The sequence below is a fragment of the Vanessa cardui genome, chromosome 2 (genome assembly GCF_905220365.1).
Source record: "Vanessa cardui chromosome 2, ilVanCard2.1, whole genome shotgun sequence".
Classification (NCBI taxonomy): Eukaryota; Metazoa; Arthropoda; class Insecta; order Lepidoptera; family Nymphalidae; genus Vanessa; species Vanessa cardui.
Genome location: NC_061124.1, coordinates 8,947,288 through 8,972,811, shown reverse-complemented (window position 1 = coordinate 8,972,811; position 25,524 = coordinate 8,947,288). Strand labels below are relative to the sequence as shown.

At 32.6% G+C, this 25,524-nt stretch overlaps 1 protein-coding gene across 1 annotated transcript in view; it reads left to right on the top strand.

Annotated features, from left to right (window-relative positions):
* The first annotated feature begins 256 nt into the window (after positions 1–256).
* The window catches only part of LOC124541059 (filamin-A), a 112,943-nt gene continuing 87,675 nt past the window's right edge, over positions 257–25,524 (top strand). Inside the window, exon 1 of the mRNA XM_047118871.1 lies at positions 257–462. The gene's annotated coding sequence lies outside the window, so the exon portion shown is untranslated. The remainder of the gene's footprint in view (positions 463–25,524) is intronic.

Genomic DNA, 25,524 nt, shown 5'->3' with positions numbered 1-25,524 from the left:
TTCTTATATTGTTTATCAAACATTAGAATAGCCTCAGATGACAGACTAGTGCTGTGTGGATGACACAGGAAACCGTGCAACGATCCGTTGTAACGTTATTATCCCACACCTTGAAGTAATTTACCACCATTACAGAGCCCCATTGAAAAAACATAATCGCACCGAGTGCAAGACACCATATGGCCGTGTGGCCGTCAACCATGTCCAAAGACATAAATGGGCACGTTGTCGTCACAGATGGAATGCCATTGCGTTGGGGCAGCCTTGTCGGCGCGGAGGGGGGACCTCCCGCGCAACCTGCGCCTCCGTCACTCCTCGCAGATAGTGCCTCGCCTGCGCATGCCGTGCGATCATACGCGCGTAACACGACGAACTGTTCACAAAATAAAGATTCCGATTAATTTAACAGTGAAAATACGATGAAGTGAATTAATGGTTATTGTGATGTTCTATTAGAATAAGGTAACAAGTGCAAAATATTTATTTTAAACATATCCCACGAGTATAGACTCTACAAGGGCATTAACAAGTGTGCATGCAATATAAGTCATAACAGTTATTATAGTTGTGTGTGTAATAATTTTAACAAAGTAACGAAATTCAGAGTGTGGCTTTAAAAACAGGTGCATCTAATGTTATGAATGGGTTGGAGTAAGTATGGACAACCGGTCGCGCGCATTCCTTCGCTTGCATAACGAAACAAAAATAGAGCAGTGTGTCAATAGAGCCTTTGTAGTGTTGAAAGCCTTTTCGAGTAATAAGGGTGACAAAGATTGTGAAGTGTCGAGTTAATGACATCATACTGGTATATGTTCGCACGCCCACACTACACGTGTCCTGAGGTTACGAGAATGTGTTAAATTCATAGTTTAATGTGTTATCGTAGAGTAGTTTCGATTATAATATCAACACGGTTTATTTATAGTCGCTTAAATCATTACACTTCGAAAACGTATAACGTATTTGTCTTAGAAAAACACATTTTTTGTTATCTGCGTATAAAGAAATTAATCAATAGGAATAAATAATTACTTATACAAATTAAGTTTCCGTGAAATAAGCGAGTTTATTTAATTTTTTTTTTAATATTGCATTATTCAATTTACGTAAATAAGATTTAAAAAACAACAGGAAATCCCAGTACTAATACAAATAAACGTTTTGTTTTTGTATAAAATTAAGTATAATTGCAGAAAAAAAAACAACATCACAATACGTTTTATGTTGTTTACGAGAAAATTGAAATTCTCTTGCCCCTAATCTTATTATTAGATCCTCGTGAGAGTTGAAGGGTACTTCTTTGCAATGATTTCTTTTAAAAAAATAAAAATACAATACATCCCGTTACTGTTACCTATGTAGGAAGTAATTAGAGCCGAGATGGCCCAGTGGTTAGAACGCGTGCATCTTGAACGATGATTGCGGGTTTAAAACCAGACAAACACCACTGAAGTTTCATGTGCTTAATATGTCTAAGTAATTCATCTAGTGCTCGGCGGCGAAGGAAAATCTCGCGAGGAAACCTGCATGAGTCTAATTTCAACAAATTTCATCCACATGTGCAACCACTGACCTGCATCGACGCAGCATGGCGGAATATGGTCCAAACCGAACAGAGCATTGGGATATTTACAGACTGTTACCGTTTACTTTGAGACACGAACTTTATTTGGTAATGTTTATTTAATCACGTGTTTTCGATAACACTTAATAAGAATATTTATATCAAGCGTCTGAGTATTTTGTACGTACATTATATTTACTTTCGATTGAGAGTTACGAAACATATCTTGTATATATTCTATCTTGTACATCAGCTCAAAATTAGTTGAAAACCGTGAATGAAAACGTCCTTATTACGATTCTAATTAATCATGATCTAATTTTCATTAGTATACCTTCTCATATGTTTGATAATTTTCTTACCTAAACTTCTGCAAACAATAATATCATTTAAAATACGCGTATATATTGCTCGATTTTCAACCGACTTCCAAAAGGAGGAGGTTATCAATTCGTCTGTATTTTTTTTTTTATTTTTTTTTTTTATTTTTTTTTTTTTTATGTTTGTTACCTCATAACTTTTCACTGGGTGGACCGATTTTGATAATTTTTTTTTTGTTTGAAAGGTAGTGCTTCCCGTGGGGTCCCATTTTTTTTTTATTTTTTTCCGATGATGGTATCCATATGAAAACGACATAAGTCTTAAATTTGCATTACGTATATGCGCGACAAATAGGTGAATAACTGAAAATCACGTTAACCAATTTTGATAATTCTTTTTTTATTATAAAATATATACTTAAAGGGTAATTTGGTGAAAGTTTGGTAAGGTTCTCAGCACAGGATCCATGACAAAGTAACGGAACGGAAGGGAACGGAACAATTCTGAGGAGCACGTTAGCGATACTCGGTCGAATCTTTTATATTTATAGGTTATTTGGATATTTCAGTCACCTTCCGTAATGTGGGTATGTTTATGTGATTATCATAGTCGAATATTATAATCAACTAGCTACCCACCCCGGCTTCGCACGGGTGCAATACTGATACTAAATATACTAAAGAATTTGTTTATTTACGACATCACATCGCAAACTTCTAAAATTATCAGTGTTTCTTTACTATATTGGTCATGTATTATATACACAAACCTTCCCCTTGAATCACACTATCTTTTAAAAAAAACCGCATCAAAATCCGTTGCGTAGATTTAAAGATACAGGGACAGAGAAAGCGACTTTGTTTTCAACCGACTTCCAAAAGGAGGAGGTTATCAATTCGTCTGTATTTTTTTTTTTTTTTTTTTTTTTTTTTTTTTTTGTTTGTTACCTCATAACTTTTCACTGGGTGGACCGATTTTGATAATTTTTTTTTTGTTTGAAAGGTAGTGCTTCCCGTGGGGTCCCATTTTTTTTATTTTTTTTTCCGATGATGGTATCCATGTGAAAACGACATAAGTCTTAAATTTGCGTTATGTATATGCGCGACAAATAGGTGAATAACTGAAAATCACGTTAACCAATTTTGATAATTCTTTTTTTATTATAAAATATATACTTCAAGGGTAATTTGGTGAAAGTTTGGTAAGGTTCTGAGCACAGGATCCATGACAAAGTGACGGAACGGAAGGGAACGGAACAATTCTGAGGAGCACGTTAGCGATACTCGGTCGAATCTTTTATTTATAGGTTATTTGGATATTTGAGTCACCTTCCGTAATGTGGTTATGTTTATGTAATTATCATAGTCGAATATTATAATCAACTAGCTACCCACCCTGGCTTCGCACGGGTGCAATACTGATACTAAATATACTACAGAATTTGTTTATATACGACATCACATCGCAAACTTCTAAAATTATCAGTGTTTCTTTACTATATTGTTCATGTATTATATGCACAAACCTTCCCCTTGAATCACACTATCTTTTAAAAAAAACCGCATCAAAATCCGTTGCGTAAATTTAAAGATATAGGGACAGAGAAAGCGACTTTGTCTATGTCTATATAAAGCGACTATGTAGTGATGGAACTCCTATACAGCTCGCAGTTAGGGTGCGATATGGGGCAGAATTTCTTACTATCTTTAATCAAATTTTGTGTATGTGATGTGATGTCATATGATGTACGAAATATAGTTGGTCTTTTTCAAAGTTGTTTTGCTGAGTTCGATTACAGCTCTTTCAAGGGATCCTTGTAGTTCACGCCGCGTGACGTATTAAATCCGCATTTTCGAAAGTCTATTTTTGCTTTATTCGCAAGTTTCCTTTGAAATTGTCCTCGAAGTAGTTTCTGACTCATATAAACGGAACGCTTAATCTATCCATATTAAAAAAAAATTAGTTAGTCAACATCAGCTTCACTTAAAATCAAAAAATAAATAAAATTTTAACAAAAAGAAAAACCGACTTCAAACAAAACACTATTTTAAAACAAATGAATATGCACGAAAAATAATAAAAATAATTGCGTATTCAACATATTTTTTAGAGTCTTCCTAAGTTAAATGAAATGAAAAATATTAGACTACTTAAAAGTCGATTAACGATTATATCATGTAGTTATAATTATTGTTATATTTGGAGTCGGTGTCAGCCAATAAAACCCTACAGTATATCTATCAAAAAACAATACGACAATACTTTAACAAATATGTTTTTTACAAATTACCATTTTACACAATAATATACTGGATCAATCAAGGGGCTCGTATAGCTTCTTTCTTTTGATTGTTGGGGCAAGGGCACCGTGGCTGACACCGGCTCCAAATATACCAATAACTATAACTACATGATATAATCGTTAATCGACTTTTAAGTAGTCTAATATTTTTCATTTCATTTAACTTAGGAAGACTCTAAGAAATATGTTGAATACGCAATTATTTTTATTATTTTTTCGTGCATATTCATTTGTTTTAAAATAGTGTTTTGTTTGAAGTCGGTTTTTCTTTTTGTTAAAATTTTATTTATATACTATGTAGTGATGGAACTTCTATACAGCTCGCAGTTAGGGTGCAATATGGGGCAGAATTTCTTACTATCTTTAATCAAATTTTGTGTATGTGATGTGATGTCATATGATGTACGAAATATAGTTGGTCTTTTTCAAAGTTTTTTTGCTGAGTTCGATTACAGCTCTTTCGTGGGATCCTTGTAGTTTACGCCGCGTGACGTATTAAATCCGCATTTTCGAAAGTCTATTTTTGCTTTATTCGCAAGTTTCCTTTGAAATTGTCCTCGAAGTAGTTTCTGACTCATATAAACGGAACGCTTAATCTATCCATATTAAAAAAAATTAGTTAGTCAACATCAGCTTCACTTAAAATCAAAAAATAAATAAAAATTTTAACAAAAAGAAAAACCGACTTCAAACAAAACAATTTTTTTAAAACAAATGAATATGCACGAAAATGTAATAAAAATAATTGCGTATTCAACATATTTTTTAGAGTCTTCCTATGTTAAATGAAATGAAAAATATTAGACTACTTAAAAGTCGATTTACGATTATATCATGTAGTTATAATTATTGTCATATTTGGAGTCGGTGTCAGCCAATAAAACCCTACAGAATATCTATCAAAAAACAATACGAGAATACTTTAACAAATATGTTTTTTACAAATTACCTTTTACACCATAATATACTGGATCAATCAAGGGGCTCGTATCGCTTCTTTCGTTTGATTGTTGGGGCAAGGGCACCGTGGCTGACACCGGCTCCAAATATACCAATAATTATAACTACATGATATAATCGTTAATCGACTTTTAAGTAGTCTAATATTTTTCATTTCATTTAACTTAGGAAGACTCTAAAAAATATGTTGAATACGCAATTATTTTTATTACATTTTCGTGCATATTCATTTGTTTTAAAAAAATTGTTTTGTTTGAAGTCGGTTTTTCTTTTTGTTAAAATTTTTATTTATATATGGCTTGATTAAAAGTTCAATAAGTATTTGCATTTACCATATATATTTCATATTTTTCATATATTGCATTTTATATATTTATGCATAAGTGGGTATGGATGAATAAGGAAATGTGCCACCCGAGATAAGTGGTTACCACTGCCCGTAGACATTGGTGCCGTATACATTTACCTATTCCATACATCGCTAACGCGTCACAAGCATTGGGAGCTAAGTTCTTGTCTCCGTTGTGCCTGTACATTGATTTAACCTTCCAAACTGGAACAAAACAATACTTAGTATTGCTGCTTCACGGTAGAATAGATGATAATTCGTACCCAGACTGTTTTCATCAACTTACCGACAAATATCGTTCGTTTAACGTTATCTGTTAAAAAGGTCTCGGGCAATTATTATTCTTATGTGTAACGCCTCTTCTTATTACACATAACAACAGCCTGTAAATTCCCACTGCTGGGCTAAAGGCCTCCTCTCCCTTTGAGGAGAAGGTTTGGAACATATTCCACCACGCTGTTCTAATGCGGGTTGGTGGAATACACATGTGGCAGAATTTCTAGGAAATTTGTCACTTGCAGGTTTCCTCACGATGTTTTCCTTCACCGCTGAGCACGAGATGAATTATAAAGACAAATTAAGCACATGATTCAGCGGTGCTTGCCTGGGTTTGAACCCGCAATCATCGGTTAAGATGCACGCGTTCTTACCACTGGGCCATCTCGACTCATCATGGTATGGTCTTGTATGTTACACATAAATATAAGTCTTGTTGATTCACAATCCGTTACCGTTTCGACATCGTATCTCAGAATTTTCATTTCTCACTGCAAGGTAATCTTTTGCCAGAATAAAGCGGCGGTCAAGGAAACCGATGAATCATAGATCTAAACTCAGCACCAATGTTTACAGAACAAAGAGCAAACTCAATCAAGTTTACCTAGATTCAAACAAGTTTCATTCAATAGATCATCGGCCGAAACGTTTAAAATAACATGTAAATGTATATATATACTTAAACGTCTCTAAGATGGATAAAATCTTCCACTATTCTTAGAGGAAGGGATAAGCCTTATTACAGCACGCCACTTCAATGTATACATAGCAGAACTTCATCTGAAGCAACATGCAAATATAAGATTAGTTCAATAATAAAGTAGTAATAGAAAAAACGTAAAATAACATTTTGTGTATGTCCTTCTGTCGAAAAAATATCTTCTCGCCTTTTGAGGATAAGGGTTGGAACTATTTCCACCGAGGCAGAATTTAATTGCTATTACACACATGCACCGAGCACATCATGAATTATATTTTTATATTTATAATACCTAATAATATTATGTAACTCAATGGTTCATACCAGGATTTCAATCTGTGATTTTGAGCTTCGCATCCGCAAAGCTATTGACAGCAATGACAAATAAATGTAAATATTGCCTAAACTGTGTTAGTTAAGACCATATTTATCTCCGACAAAGGAAACGAGACAATTGGAATCCCAAAAATATTTAAAATTATCTTCCAATTTTGATAAAACAACGTCACTTATAATAAGTTATATATTTATTTATTATAATTTTTTGGTGGTTAGGTCTGAATGGATTACCCGTAGACATACCCTACTGCCAGAAATCAATCCACTTTTGTTATTTCCCGATAAAGCTAGTACAATTTACATTTAATAAATACAAGGGATAACTTCTCAGATTTCATATTTCGAAGAGCATTGATCGTATAAGACGCGGTACATTCTCATTCGATATCACCAGTGAATATGGCGAAGATGACTTAATATCGTAATATCTGCTATAATAAATAAACAAAAAACAAATTAACTTGTGGCTTATTTGCATCACAATCACGGCAGGTTGAAGGCCAACTGGGTAACATGTTGGATTATATCTGTCGATTATATTATCAAATCTGATGCACTTGTTGCTGGCACATTATCGTGAAATAATAAAAGGCGATTTTATTAAGATGACTTCTTTAGTATGAAATGGTTCAAAGACATTGAAGTGAACTCTTGTATCCTTCTTTCTCCTTAATAGCCGTGACTATTTAATTTTTAGAACCATGTTTCAAAATACTAAATAAGTTATCACGAGTAATATTATGATTGATATGAATTTATGATTGCCCAGTGGCTAGAACGCGTGCATCTTAACCGTTACTATTGCGAGTTCAAACCCAGGCAAACACCGCTGAACTTTCATGTGCTTAATTTGTGTTTATAACTCGTGCTCGACGGTGAAGGGAAACATTGTAACGAAACCTGCATGTGTCTAATTTCATGGAAATTTTGCCACATGTGTATTACACCAACCTTCGTTGGAACAGCTTCGTGAAATATGTTCCAAAACTTCTCCTCAAAGGGAAAGAAGGTCTTAGTCCAGCAGTGGGAAATTTACAAGCTGTTGTTGAGTTATATTATCGGGGGGTGGGCCGATATGGTCTTGTATATAAAAAACACATTAAAATACCGCATCGATAGAATATTTTTTTTAGTATTTCGATATAGAATAACTCTTCTAAGTCCTAGGTGAAAACTTTTCTGTTTGTAATAAAAGTAATAAGGTCGATTCGAATTTTCGTAAACTTATATTATTTTTATTATTAATAAAATAAAAACATCCTTAGGGATCCTATACGTGTTGAATTAAAATCTGCTACTTGTATCCACTATTTGGTGCAGCGTGATGAAATAAGCTCTTTGACTTTTTAATTGCACTACATTATTTTTTTACAACACACAGATAAACAAAAAGCCAATAAATTGTACGTATACATTAAAGTTTACGAAAATTGTACTCATTAGTAAAACTAAAAAAACAGAGCTATTATTTTGACGTATACCATCCATTGTAGAAGTAACGTTACATGACTACGTATAAATTAATACACATCAATGGTCATACGTCGGACCTAAAGTTAATTACTTGATGAATCATTGAGATATAAGATTAGCTTTGATATGTTTCAATGTACGCATAATATAACGCCATTGTATTCGTATTTATTACGACTTGTAAATACAATAATTTATATTAATGATATTATGTTACATACGACTGTACAACTGACTATATAAAAAATAAAAATGAACTAAATCATATAAATACACAATTCAGTTGCGTCTTTGTATATAAAGGCGTGATTGAGTTACCTAGTTTAAAAAAAAAAGTTTATTATTTAGAAAACATCGTAACGTAAGCCATAATGTTTTCCTTTAATATATTTTAATTAAGGGGTATCCATTAAATGTTTCGCCGTGTATAATGCAATAACTTTCAATACAGACAAAAAATGGAAAAATGTTGCGCCCATTTCGTGCGGTAGTATTTAGTGATTATTTTTAAATGATGATCCTTATTTATTTAATAATACATGCCCATTTAAAAAATATATAACAAAACATTTTGCGTTTTTAATTATTTAGTTTATGTAAATCCATATTAATATAATATTATAAATGTGACAGTAACTCGGTCTGTCTGTATGTCTGTCGTTCCTTCACGACCAAACCGCTGAACCGAATTTGATGAAATTTGGTATGAAGTAAACTTGAAAGGACATAGGCTAGGCTTTTTGCCTAACACACGACAATCAACACCCTAAAACGCGAACGAAACTGTGGGCGAAAACTGGCCTTTGTATATGTCTACCTAGATATGCATCCTAGTCAAAATATACATATAAATGGTTCCGTCAATACATTCCGTCCCGACCGGAGTTAAATAACGATTTTATCTCGCGCTTAAAACATATGCTGAGCGATCTATTTGATAGTAACGTGCTAATATATTATACAAAACCGCAAATACTACTGATTCGAATTGCAAGATATAAAAGACTATTACAATCTCCTGCTTTATTTTTATAGAGATTTTTACGTCGAGAAAGTTTAATTAAAATACATTCATCAATTGACGTTATGATGATTATAATTCAAAACGTGAAATCATATAAGGAACGGTATATCACAAAAGCCTAGTGATTTATTTATTACAAATAGATGTACCTGAATAACAGTGCTCGAACGAGCGACGTAATTTCGGCCGTAATAAGTCCGAACGCTTTAAGCGGAAATCAATATTACAACGTCAATGTTCAGTGATAGAACGCTAATGCACAATTATAATTGAGCCGCTGCAAAATATTTGCTCGGAGCGTATGAAAGCATGTCTATATCAGGTATGAATATAGAGATCTTTCTACGCCGACAGTTTCACACGTTATGGGAGCCAGCGAAGCACGAACCACGTCGCGTCGCTACGGACCCTCGTTAAAAATAAAATTATACAATAAATTAAGCGGCGATTTACCATAATTCATTTTCTTATTAATTCTAAACGTGTATAGTCATTATCTATAATGTGTTTTTAATTTGATTTGTCTTGTTCGAACTCTGAATTACAGGAAGAACTTTGCGCAGGAACGCTTTTCTGGATTGATTTTTGATTTTGTATTATGGTTTTTTCGATTTGTAATTTTTTTTATTATTAAGGCCACATTTTTCGTAGCAAAGATTAAAATGTCAGTGAAATTTTGGATTATAGGAGTTTTATATCCTCACAACACGTAATAAACTAAATAATAAATAAACTGATACTATCGCTTCATCATATTTAAGCTCATAGTTTTTGATAGTGTAAATTGACACCAATTCCATCGGGTAAAAAGTATAATTATAAAGACCGTTTATCTTAATTTCATTGCTATTTTAATCTTGCTTGAACATGTAGACAATATTTTTTATGTAGGCATTCATAATGTCCACCGTATGTAAAGTCAATTTTCAAAAATCGATAAATTTGCGCTTAAGCTCTTTTGAAATTGAACACATTGACTTGAATTGAATTGACCCTAAAACGTATGTAAGTTAAAATGAAAATAGCTTAATTCTATAAGTGAAATTTGAAGTATTTTTTTTATTAAATTTGTAGTATATCTTTTAAATTTATTAAACGTTAGTACTTTACCACTTTATATTTGACTCATATGTTATAATTATACTATTTAAACTGCCTAAAATTCGTCATAAAGCTTTAATATTATGTGAGTATATACACCACCAGAGATTTTGTTGATTCTAAATAATAACGTCAACTCTTAAGGAAATAGTACGTGAACATATAAATAAAAATAAAACCTTCTCACCACAAACGGCATATTAGCATGCGCGTAAGAAAATGTAGTATTCTAAATGCTCTTGAGTAGACGTGATTATCGCCATGCAATATACATGAAGGTAGATTACTTCCTTCCTGTATAACATGAAGTTACCACAGACTAAAGATAAATATGACACAGTTAAGTTGCAGTTTATTGGCTAGATTGTATTCTCAAGTGAAGCGTTAAGTAAAATCAAGATCTCACTCGCTTTGTATAAATTACATGCCTATTAACAAATAGATCATACTTCAACATTCCTAGAGTGACAATTTTAGAGATAATCGCATGTATGGTTAACACGTGTTGGTGTACTTATACATATGTAGAGCTGAGATAGCCCAGGGGTTAGAACGCGTGCATCTTAACCGATGATTGCGGGTTCAAACCCAGGCAAGCACCACTATATATATGTGCTTAATTTGTGTTTATAATTCATCTCGTGCTCGGCGGTGAAGGAAAACATCGTAAGGAAACCTGCATGTGTCTAATTTCATCGAAATTCTGCCACATGTGCATTCCACCAAACCACATTGAAACAGCGTTGTGGAATATATTCTAACCCGTCTCCTTAATGGAAGAGAAGGCCTTATCCAGGCAGTGGGAAATTTACAGGCTGTTTTACTTTACTTTTTTACATAGTGCAGACTAAGCTACCGTTTAATTGATAGCAATAACAATTGATATATAGATAGTTTCGCCCGCGGCTTGGCTCGCCTTTTAGATGCTGTTTGTCAGGTATTCCATACAATATCAGAATAAATTATAACATAAGCGTTTACTAAGTATAAGCTACAGTAAAGTTTCATTAAAATCCGTTCAGTAATTTATGCGTGAAATAGTAACTTACATCCATACATACAATAATTAAATATTAGTAAGGATTCTAATTGGTAATGGTTTAAACTAATAAAAAAAACTAACACAAACGTTTATTTAAATAAGAAATATTTACAAGATGGCTTTAATTATATATGAATAAAAATTTAACATTGTCACTGCAGCAATCATGACCGCGTGGAAATAAGGTTTTTATAATATTCACATTATTTTAACACGTCGCTGGATCGTGCTGCAGCACATAACTAAAGACATTCCATCAATATCATTGTAAGCTAGTACAATATATGAATGAGTATATCTTTTATTGTTCATAAGCCATTCATTTGAATGAACTGAAACTTTGTACAGTTCTTTTTGATAGTTGCGTGAATGTTTTGAACGTAGTACTATCAAGGTACTATAAGAATTGTGTCGGATGTTAAAACCAAAGTTTAAAGAAGTATATTTTATAGAACTTCGTGTTACCATACGCGGTTTTGTACACCCTGTGTACCCATATGTATGCAAATATTTATGACGATTTGATAAGTCGTTGAGTTAGGTCTAGCTTAAGTTACATATTATAAAATCTGTAGTTGATGTGTATTGTTGTCAAATGTCAAATAATATATCAAGTTTCACAGTAAATATTATTAAACGGCCTCTTTAATTAATACTTGTTGATATTTTTTGTTGTATTCCATTGTATAAACCTGAAAAAAATTGTACTGTTATTCAGAACGATCGTATCTAAGTATGTGATATGTATAATTAATTAGAAACGTATTTTCGCGAGTGTTCCTTACGTCACACATGCCTTGAGCATAAATTTAATAATCATCTTTCGTAATCCAAATTTCCATTAATGTTTCCGTTGTGTGATTCTAAGAATATTCTTGCAAACCTTTTACTTTCCGTATACCACGAATATTAATTAAAATTGGTAAATTGAAAATTTATAACTAAGTTATTTTCGTCTTCCATTGCCTGTTCAAATGACTATATTGTCTTTAACTAATTTCACTTCCTATTTAAATACGCAATGAACATCCCATGATTTCTTTAATCAAACTGGATTACGCGATTTATATATGTAACGTGCGTTTATTAAAAAAAACAAAAAAGGTTTAATTAAAGGCTCACGAGATGAATATGGAGTCAAATGGAAAGCTGATTGTGTAGGACGCCAATATCATACTCAAGTCGATTTTTGTTAACATATTCATGTATTGTATTACACGTAAAAAAAAATTAAATAACGCGTGAGTTTAAAATGAATAATTGATGATTTTCTTACATGCGTCAATGTTACATAGACATGCAAACGTATATACTTATTTTTAATACAGACAAAACATAATAATAATAATTATTATCCATGTTATGTATAAAAAACCTTCTTCTCGAATAACTCTATCTATTAAAAAAACCCGCATTAAAATCTGTTGCGTAGTTTTAAAGATTAATAGGGATATAAGGACAGAGAAAGCGAATTTATTTTATACTATGCAGTGAAGTTTTTAAAAAAGTAGAAAGGGAGGAATAACATCAAATACGAGACTTTATATACATAGATAGTGTGGACAGACAAAATATGGTCGAGCATTTTTGAATGTATATTGAACACGCATGGATATTGATCCAGCGATGGGCACCGCAGGCTGGACTTGTTTACAACAGGTTTCAGTGAACTGGTCAATAAGAACCCAAAGGTCTGCAAAATAAGCGAAAAAGGAACAATAACCTCTTTCGCCTTAAATGACCGATGACTCATCGTTATTTTTATTCAGTGAAATGCAGTTCTCCGAATAAAAATGTATAATCTCACAGCGAATTCGCACGAACGTAAACAATACATCAAAATAATTAATATCTAAAAGTTGTTTTAACGAAATGTTATGATTAAATAAAAGTACTTGTTATAAATTGAATATGAAGCTTTTAGTATGTATTTTAATTCTACTTTATACCATTAAATTTCTTAATGAGACTTCTCTGACTTGAGTTATTTAATTTTTATTCTTCTTTGTTTTAAAAATGCGAGTTTTCGTCGAATTCTAACGTGAGCGGTCAAATTTAGTTTCAAGCTGAATTTATTTTATAATGGTTGAAGTATTTTATATTTATATTTTTACCAGCAATCCGCCCCCGGGGTAGTGCACGGAGCTAGACATGTAGCAACGCGGACTTTTCTTTAGAATTTAACAATTCTAAAAAGGGGAAAGAAATGCCAAATTATTAAAATTTATTTAAATAAAAGTGATAACCACACCTACAATTTTGAAGGGAAATAATACATGTATGGCATTCCTTAGATCGCAATGGGTACCAACTTTGGGAACTAAAATTCTTTATGCCTGTTCCAATGACGCACGGTTTTTCCTGTTACGTTATAAAACTACCAGCAATTAGGGTAGAATAATAAAAAATAAATACTTTCGTATTTTTAATATAAGTTTATATTAGTACCTATAGATTACTATTGTCATCAATACCTTAAGTTAAATGGCTGGGGTATCAAATTCAACTTAGTTACAGTATTTTATTTTCAAAAGTAAGCTAATTTTACTTTTCCTCAAGCTTGTTGACTTTATTTGATTATATCAACTACTATCCAAATAAATAACAAATATTTAATTTAAAAATGTTTTGATACAATCAGATGATTTTTAAATTAGTTAGTATATATAACATGTAAAACATTCCAAACATTTTTAATGAATGTGATATTGAATAAATAATTAATAAACACCTATACCTCTGATTCCATAAAGAGTATCAAGTGGGTGTCGCCCCTCATCGTCAGCCAATAGCGATCGGCCCACAAACAATGATTACGACCAGCACTTGTTTGCTTGCGATCAATCATACATCTGCGTGTATTTAAAAGATAAATTTACCTTAATCACTTTTAAATACGAAAAAACAGCCGTCGCTCGACAGACAAATATATTTTTTTTATTTATATTTTATCAAGTAACAACGACTCATTTTGTAAGTAACAATTAAAACTTATTTCCTAGGTTAGTATTTTAATTATTTTTCTATGCCACTTGAAATGTGGCACAGCAATGGTTGACATATACACAATCCAGTCTATTAAAGATCATACCTAAGATGCTCTTGGTGCTACACCGTAGTCTTTGTACTTAAATATATGTGTAGGAAAACAAATTTTTTGGAATTTCAAACCTTTGACAATTTTTTTTTTGATTTAATTTCAGTGTAAACTGCAAGTAGTGTACAGTCAGAGTAAAAAAGCCTTCGTCAGTTTTCAAATTCATTCCTTTATCAAGTCTTAAACTCTTAGTGCCTTTTGAATCTAAACATCAGATCATTGCGACGCAATATGTCATTCTCGATCGGTGTAGCAGGTAATCGCTCATACTGAGCACACGAAAATAGATCTTAAGGTGACGAACCTTTTCTTACCCCGACTGTACATTAGAATTTATACAAATTGACGTCATTTTTTTGTATACCTGCATATGCATCTAATTTGGACAGTATCTTAACCTCTCGCCTTACAGCGTTTCTGGTGAATAGTCCGTATCATATATATTTCTTTAATAAATATTTAATAATAACAGCCTGTAAATTTCCCACAACTGGGCAGAGGCCTCCTCTCCCTTTGAAGAGAAGGTTATAACTTATTCCAACTGCGATGCGGGTCAGTGAAATCACATGTAGCAAAATTTAGTTGAAATTAGACACATGTAGTTTTCTTTACGATCTTTCTTTCACCGCCGAGCTCGAGATGAAAACACTAATTAAACACATGAAAATTCAGTGCTTGCCCGGGTTTGAAACCGGTTAATATGTACTCGTTCTAACCACTGGGTCATCTCGGCTCTCATAATATATTTATATAAATTATTTTTATTATAATAATGTAATAGAGCAACTTATACTCGCGCCGTCACGGTACACGAGTCCATCTTACTTCAAACACGTGATAATAGATGTTTCACACCAATATACGTACTTATACATATCCTTTGTTTGAAATTATTTATTATTTTGATTAATATACACATAACACATAAATTAACAATTTTATATTTTAATTATTCGCGTTTATTATTTTATACAGATATAAGGTTAAAAGTTACGTGTTCCTTTTTCTAATCAAGGATTTGAACACAATCATAAACACTCACTAATAATTAATTATGTACTTAAATTAGTACAATAGTTTTAATTGGAACTAATAAAAAACTTCATTAATGCAACTTCAATACTTTAATATGATGTTAGCCTCATGTATGTCAATGTATAACAAAAGTCCTTATTATTTATACTTGGCACTATTTTGATGTTTAATTAAGGGTAAAAAAGTAGCAGCAGAGATGGCTCAGTACAGAGATGGCCTAGTGGTTCATCTTAACCGATGATTTCGGGTTCAAATCCAGGCAAGCACCACTATATATATGTGCTTAATTTGTGTTTATAATTCATCTCGTGCTCGGTGGTGAAGGAAAACATCGTGAGGAAACCTGCATGTGTATAATTTCATTGAAATTCTGCCACATCTGCATTGTGGAATATGTTCCAAGCCCTCTCCTTAATGGGAGAGGAGGCCATTACCCCAGCAGTGGGAAATTTACAGGCTATTACTTTACTTAAAGGGTAAAATTTTTAATTATTCGTTAGTAACAGATAAGGGTATCCGTTGAATAAAAAAACAAGAAACGGACCCAATACCCAGACGTATTTTAATATTATACAATATTCAAAGTGGGACCTATTTAATAGCCACTCAAATCTCCTTATAAAAGTACTAAGCAAAGAAGCCAATTTCATTTCTTCATGACTATGCAGAAAAGTAATCTTTTTGTTTTGACCCTTGACTCTGTATAAATTTGAACGTATTCTTTTTTGGACAATTTAATTTGTTTGTTCTATTCTTCATGTTTACTGTTGAGCGGTATTAATTATTTTTAATTATAGATTCTTATTTCTGATAATGTCACAGTGCTTTGAACGGGAATCTTAATCTGTGATATCTTATACGAAACCCCGATAGCACTGAACTTAGACGCTTATCAGTTTTTAATTAATCTGTAAGGAAACCTACATGTATCAGATTTAAATTTGGCGAATGATTATCTACCAACGCATAATGGATAGAAATGAAACAAGTTCCAAACCTTCTCCAGAAAAATAGTATAAGAGTGAGGGATACTACTGCCTTATGGCTACTGTATATGTCTTTTATATAATCTTTTGTTGCAATTGTAAATTTATTTTAATATAAATTAATTATATCCATAAATATAACATATAAAGAACACGTTACGTAACAACGTTCACACATTCATGGCATGTAAAGTGCTTTGATTTATTATCAATTCAACCAATTGTCTCGCTTGAATTTTCTAGTTTCTTCCACGGAATATTAATGTATTATAATGTCGGAAGAATAAATGAAAGCGATATCTCTCTCTTATTACCAATAGCTCTTGGTGGTAGGGCTTTGTGCAAGCATGTCTGGGTAGGTACCACAAACTCATCAGTTATTCTACCGCCAAATAACAGTACTCAGTATTGTTGTGTTCCGGTTTGAAGGGTGAGTGAGCCAGTGTAACTACTGGCACAAGGGACATAACATCTTAGTTCCCTAGGTTGGTGGCACATTGACGATGTAAGGAATAGTTAATATTTCTAGCAGCGTCATTGTCTATGGGTGATGGTGACCACTTACCATCAGGTCCATATGCTCGTCCGCTAACCTATACCATAATATATATATATATATATATATATATATATATATATATATATATATATATATATATACATATCGTAGGCGTTTTCGTAGGTACTCCACTATTCTGAGGCAATTAATATCGTATGGGCACCCACCTAATTACATAAATAATTGAGAACCACACCTCCAACTTACGGATAAAATGTAAACAGGGCCTCGGGCTCCTAGAAAACTACTGCGTACATACTGCGTAGAAGTTGTAAGTATACATAGTAATATATTAATTACTAAACGTAACTTACTACTTTGTTTGTATGTATATCGTTTCGATGACGTAGTCTATAATATGTTCTTTGGTATAAATCTATATTTTTACTTGTAAACGGATCAATGTATTTTGTTCTGTTTCATTATTAGATGACGCGCTTATCTTCATTTGCCCAGATATCTGCTAAGTACCTTTTGGAAAATATTATTTGTGACGAATGTAAACGCTGGTACAAAAATAATTATCACCATCAAATATTTCAAAATTCGAAAATGTAATTTATTTTTGCATTTTATTAAACCACTTACTAGGTAATAGGTATTTGTGCAAGCCGGTTTTGATAGGTGTGGTATTTTTGTGTCCCTCAAAGGTTGAGTGAGCCAGTAACTACTGGCACAAGAGACATAATATCTTTCTGCCCAAGATTGATTGGACATAAGTGACGAAAGGAACGGTGCCTGTACCTAAAGATAGTTATATAATACTCGTATATAATCTAATACTCGTCAGACAGACTAATTTATAAAATAAATGCCGACAAACAAGAAAATATATATGGGAACCATAATTTTCTATATCATCAACCTTGCCATAGTTTTATGATTCAATAATATCCAAAATATTCTTCTAAGCAGACAAAAACAAAACTCAATAATTCCATACAAAACAAGATTTAGATACATTGTATCAAAACAAATCAAACCCTAAGCCTAAGTTTGGTTTTATTTCCATGTCTAGACTCAAAGCAATATAACAGGGAAACCTAATTTAAATCCACGCGGTAAGTTCCTACGTGTCTTGAATATTGACTCAGATCCTAGAATTAAACCAAAAATGGTTGTTTATTTTGTATCTACTGTAAACTATCAAGTGCATGGTCAAGGTGACAATGTCATAAGTAAAGTTCACTATGCATTATAAATATCTAAATTTTGGTGGTAGTGTACCGGTTTAAGCCAATGTAACTACAGGCATAAGAGATTAATGTCTTTGCAAAAGCTTGTGGCGCATTAACGATGTAAGGCATGTTTTTTTATCAATCGGCGATTTTGACCACTTACCATCAGGTTAGCCTTTTCTAAATCGCATAACTATAATAAATTGAAAGAAAAATACTACCAATACGGTAATCTATCTTACAATTATTTTGTATGTTTCACAATAAAATCACGTCATTTTAAGAAATATCGTAGAATAAAGAGATGTATAAATGTATTAAGATAAAAATAATTATAAAATACTAAAAAACAATATGTTGCAGATCAAAATTAAAATTACCTAAAATTTCCTATTATACCTATAATTTTATAATATATAATACTAAACCATTATAAATTTATAAAGGAAAGTTAATCATCATGAACTTTTCATGACGATTAATGATACAGAAAGGGTGATGATGGTGAAGTCCTGACTAATTTCGCCCTGGCCGCCACACTCAAGGTTTTCATGAGTTCACATTGTGGAAGGTTGTGTAAGATTATGTTAAACGGATTATATTAGGATAAGACGAAAATATCCAACTTTTCTTAAAATAAACACGCCTTTATGGCGGTGATATTTATAATATATTTTAAACCGTTTTATAATTCTTCAATGTTACACCGACCTTTGAAACAAAACATATTTTTAAAGTCAAATTACTTTTGGTTTTAAAGTGCACACGTGTTCCTTTTAAAACCAAACGAGTCGTGAAGAGGCACCTCACGGGCCATGGCGACGGCGGCTAGTGCAGTTCATTCTTCCTGACTGTAGTGGCCGTCTTCACGTTTCAACTACACCACCACTTATCAGGAGTGGAGTCACATGCTTACCTGATAAATATAAAAAGTAAAGAAATGTTGTTACTTTTCTATATTTATTTTGCCAGAAATTTGCTACAACTGAAGCAAGGCCACACTACGACAATATATCTTGGACTATATTGTTGCTTATATAACTGTTTAGGCAATGATTAACTAACCAGACATTATTTATGTTTACGGTTGTTAAGTAAACCCAGACATCTAATGTAAAGCACTGATTAGTTTAGTTTAAATGTAGATTCTGCGGACATGAACCTGCTAGAAATTCAGTAGTCTTTTAACCATGTATTATATAATTTTTTTATTAGTATAGCGTAATACTTTCATCAAGACTACAATAGGCTATTTGACAATACGAAAAACAAAGTGTCAATTATTGTAATCAGTTTATATTATGAGTTTAAAAATGGTTATTTATTAAAAAAAGTTGAAAATAACACCTAATTTATTTCTAAAATCCATTAGTAAAAATGCATTTATTTAAGCGTTTGTCACGTGACAAAACCCTCCTGATTGGCCAGGCTTATGATGAAGTTGCTTATTAACCTTGCTTACCATACGTACTATACGTACCACAGATTAAAATACAGGTAAATGACGTCACCAACTCCATCACAGCGGCATATTGTCCAAGTAGCGTTTTCGCGCTCTATTTAAATATGAAATTTTTGATATGATATTTTTCGGCAAATAAGTACTAGAAATAAAAAAATATACTTTACTGGGTACCTTAACCTCTATTAAATAATACAAAATGGATTATAAATACCAGTCAAATTGTTTGTCAAAAATATTAACGTTTATTAATGAATAGGCGATTTGAAAAATATCGCAGTGATTATAATATCCCTAGGAGAGTATATAATAAGTTTCTGGAGTATTTCAAAACTGCATACCATACGGGTCGTCTAGCGATCTTAATTTCTTAGTTTCGATTCTGATCTCTTTGGTATTACATATTTCGAACACATTTTACCATTAACGGAAGGCGTAATTGAGAACATTAGTTGTTCTTTAAATAAAGACATTACTAGTACCTACTATTAAAATGCTACGAATAAGCTGAGCGTGAAATTATTCATAAATTATCTTGTTGCTAATTAATTAAAACCAAAAAATACAACATAAAAAATATGACGAATTAATTACGCTGATACAACAAAAAATCTAATGTATCTTATAATATTTTGTATTTGGGAGATTATGTAGCCGGATCAGCCAGTAAATGTTAAGTTTGAGGTAATTGCCTCCAGGAAACCACTAAATTTTCCATATGCTTCATTTGAGATTATAATACATTTCGTTTTCAACGATGAAAGAAAATATCGTGAGGAAACCTACATGTGTAATTTCAACGTTATTCAACTTCTTGTGTATACAACAACCTTTATTGATTTAGCATTATAGAACTCCCTCCAAAACCTTTTCCTTAAATCCATTACCGGGCTTGATACTTTACTTTATATTGAAGTTAAAAGTTTCAAGCAAATGGGTTTTACCAACGATATATAAGAGTTATAAATAGTACTACCTCTGTTACAATTATTACCTTATTATGGTAAAAATGAAATATTATTCCAAATTATATTTATAATATTTCTATATTTTTTAATACTTGCCTAGCAATATTCCAAAGATATTGTCCTACCTTTAGGACGCATTATATAAGAAGAAATTTGAAACTTACCGCAAAACACGAGCGTGAAATATCAGACTGTTATGTGCGAAATTGAATATAATAATTATATTATTTATAGGATACACCAAAATAGCTGACCAATGTAAGTCGGTTATCACAAGTGAGATAAAAATCAGTTGAAAGAGCTGTAAAGCCATCTCGCAGCGATTTATTATGAAAACGTCCGCCGCTAACCAAAACATAATACATGTATCAACTTCGAAATAATTTGCATTCCAAGCAGGCTATAAAAGCCTTTGAAACCTCATGATACGAATTATATAGGTACCCGATATCCATCTTTGGCACTCAAACTAACTTCATACCAAATTTTATCTAATTCGGTTTCGACGGACAGATATGCAAACTTATTTACTAATTCATAATATTAGTAGGTATATATATAAGCATGAGTCGAGATGGCCCAGTGGTTAGAACGGGTGCACCGATGATTGCGGGTTGAAACCCAGGCAAGCACCGCTGATTCATGTACTTAATTTTGTCTTTATAATTCATTTCGTGCTCAGCGGTGAAGGAAAACATCGTGAGGAAACCTGCATGTGACAAATTTCATAAAAATTCTGCCATATGTGTATTCCACCAACCCGCATTGGAACAGCGTGGTGGAATATGTTCCAAACCTTCTCCTCAAAGGGAGAGGAGGCCTTTAGCCCAGCAGTGGGAATTTACAGGCTGTTGTTGTTGTTGTTATATAAATAAGGTTGTCGTAAGATGAAAACAGCACACATAAAAATATCTACATACTTTCATCGTATAAATTGGGTTCGGGGTTTCCTCTCTGAGTAGGGGGGGGGGCTGATATTGAGTTGCCAAGTACCCAACGTACCTGGTAACGCTTATATAAAATTAAATGATGATCAATCGAGAAGTTGATACTAGTTGAGAAAGAATGAAAATCTCACTTTTACTGAAACTGCCTTATTGGTCTTGTGACTGGGTATTATATGACTGAATAATCCTTGGCCTTGTGTTTGAACCCCGGGTCAAACTGAGGAAGTTAGAAGATATTCCAACGAAAAATTCTCAGTAAAAGTCCGAAATCTGGAAGTTGGGATTGCACTATCTCCAGTCGTGTCGAATTTTCCAATCAGTGACGAAATAGACAGGTCATGTGTGTTTGTGCATGCACTTGTGCACTATGACATGCCCTGAGTGGTTGCCTAGTCTCTCTTGAGATTATCCATCGTAGCTGAATTTGGTCACAACATCATCATTAGTCTGGATAGTTGAGAGATTATTTGTATTAGTTAAAAGCTAAAACTTACTACTAGTTTTACGTAAATGGACCATTTGTGATTGATAATCCCATTTTTTTCCAATTTTAAATGAAAAATGTTATACATTTTTCACATAAAACCTCCTCTTAATCCTAAATCAAAATAAAGAGGATTACTCTTAAAAAATTCACTAACGTATCCACCGTGAAACTTTGGATGTACGATTGTGTATACATATATTATAAGGTTTGGATCAAAAGTAATATTGGATAATCAATAATTTGTATGACACTTGGAGTTTTAAACGTATTTATGAAGGACCTTTTTTATTATTTATTACATCACCACAGCACTTATACGTAACATTTTTCGAGTTTTCTAATAATTTTTTGGATTCCGGTTGTCTTATAATAAATAATATGTATCCACACTTGATATCATTTAAGCTTCTATACTAGCGATCCGCCCTGGCTTCGCACAAGTACAATGCTTATACTAAACAAGTCCCGTTTATTCCCTATTACTTCGGAATTCTGAAATATACTAAAAACAGTTTTTAGTTGTTGTTATAACCTACGTGCATGCTAAATTTGAAACCCCTAATAATTATAGTTACGGAGATAGAGCTACTTTGGTTCGAAAATATAAATCCCATTTAGTCCCTATCCCGTGGGAATTTTGAAAAATCCCTTCTTAGTGCACCTCTAGGGCACTCAAGGCATACATGTGGCAAATTTCAAGTCTCTAGGTCCAGTGGTTTAGGCTGTGCGTTGTCTGTCACTCACTCAGTAACGGAACAGATTTATATATATATATTGATTTAAAAAAACATCGTTTACATATTGACAATTGACAGTGTAACTTATTCCTAAGAGTTTCCTTATATTTGATGCCAAATAGCCAGAAAAACTCAATTTCTGTAAAACCACGATATATCTATTCTTTATCACGGTTTTGAGACCTTTATAGCCTTACTTGGAGAAGACTCGGCCTTATGACGATACGATATGATACGACCTTATACGGCGGTTGCATCAATGCATCTATATGGTAAATGTATTTACAAAGGTTCCATAATGATCACACTATTGAAACAATAAGTGAATCCTGAAAGAAATCTGATTTAAATCAAATTAATTTATTCAGTACGTAAGTAAATACGGCGGGTTGGGATAGAAAATATCCTAATTTGAGAAGAACCGACATATACTTAGCAGGTAGGTTGCAGGTTTTGTCCATTATAATATTGCTTATAATTTTCAATGTGGTAGAGGAACAGCTCTCTTGCGAAATAAGAATGGTGCATGCATTTTTTTTTCATTTACCCACAGAGTATTTTTATCGCTTTCTGGGATGAAATTAAAAACAAACATGTATTATGCATTGGATAAACTATTTGATAAATTCAAATGCAAGTCTTGTTTGATGAGTCAGAATGTTTGCTCGATGTACAAAGACCAGTTAACCATATAAGATGAGTAATTGGTATGTTAAATAAATACCTACATTTAAATCTGCTGGCCTTATAAGGTCATATCAAATAATATTATATAATAGTATTAATTTATACATTTAGCTACTTTTTTTAAATAAATAGTGTTTCGTTTTTATTCTTATTTCAAACTTCTGACGTTTCAAGGTCATATTCGAATGATAAATCAAAATGAGTTGTTTCTAACGTTACGTATATGTTGTCACTAATACTGTTGTAGGTGATCTAATGCGTGAGTATTATCCTTTGCTAAATTTAAAGCAAATAACAAATAGGTACAAAATATTAAGTTTATCAACAAATTCTTGAGAGACTTGCATCTTATTCTACGCTATTCCAGTTCGCAGTGTTAAATAAATTTGAGACATTCATTCAATACGTTCAAGATGTTTTCTTTCAGTCTCATGCGAGTTAAATTGTATACAAAATTTAAAACTCATCATCATCTCAACCTTAAAGTCTTCGAAACTCACTCTTCGAAATACTCTATCACAAAGCCGCGCCCTTCCACTTAATAATATTATCGACGTGTATGAGTAACGCTAGTGCTCACGAGATGTATTAGTGTGCGTGAGCTGAATAAAAGTAAAACAGCATAAAAATACAAATTAGATTATAATTGCATATAAAAAAATCTTAATTCAACGTGAAGAAGCGCGTTTTCATGTGCGCAAAAACCTGCTAGAATTAGATTTAATATCGACGTGCTCATATGAGCTCATTGAATCATATTAACGAACAAATGACAATTATTGGCATAACTTTATAATAATATACCTAATTATAAAACAAAATAAAAACTTCTCCTTAATTTTCGTATTTTCAGGCGTATGCTGGATTAATTAATATACCGTGAAAGCTTTAGAGGTGTGCATGAAGTTTTGCTTTTATTAATTAAATTAGTTTCCAAAAGGGGCATCCTTAGCTATACACCTGCATTGAATATCTTTGTATTTTGACGTTTCATTTGCAAACACGAGTAGCTGTCATACAAAGCCAATGTCTATTAAATAGATGTTAACTAAAACAAATGTTTTCATAAATAAACGAATGAAATATTTCTTAATGTGTATGTTCTTTGTACTCATATGAATCAGATTAAGACACGCCTGTACCAAAAAAAAATACTGTCAACGATGATAATGATCAACTAAAATAGTGATGACGGTACAGCCGTTCTAACAAATACTCAGCCCACAGTGCTTCGCATTAATAGAATATTCACATTAATACATATCAATAGTCTAATTCGAACTGTGTTTGGCCCACGCGCACATAAACACGTTATAATGCGAAGATATATTTAAAGACAACGTCTTATTAGACTCTAAATTTAATTATTGGTTCAGAAGTTTTGTAAGATCATCTATCAGATTTTTATTAGATAATCAATATATTAGATAACAATATTGAGCTGAAATGTCGCAGTGGTCAGAACCCGTGCATCTTAACCGATGATTGCGAGTTCAAACCCAGGCAAGCACCACTAGATATATCTGTGCTTAATTTGTGTTTATGATTCATCTCGTACTCGGCGGTGATGGAAAACATCGTGAGGAAACCTGCATGCATCTAATTTCATCGAAATTCTGCCACATGTGCATTCCACCAACCCGCATTGGAACAGCATGGTGTAATATGTTCCAAACCCTCTCTCCAATGGAAGAGGAGGCCTTATCCCAGCAGTGGGAAATTTACGGGCTGTTATTTTACTTTACTAATCAATATGTTTAAGTACACTATTTAAACGTAATAATGCCTATTAATGCGGCTCGCGATTATAATAATCCGTCCTAACAGATTTCAACCTGTCAATATCAAGAGAAATCAGTCAACTACGCAAGACATGTTATAATGCGTAAATGTTGGCGTAAATGTGCGAACTACGCAAGGCATATTATAG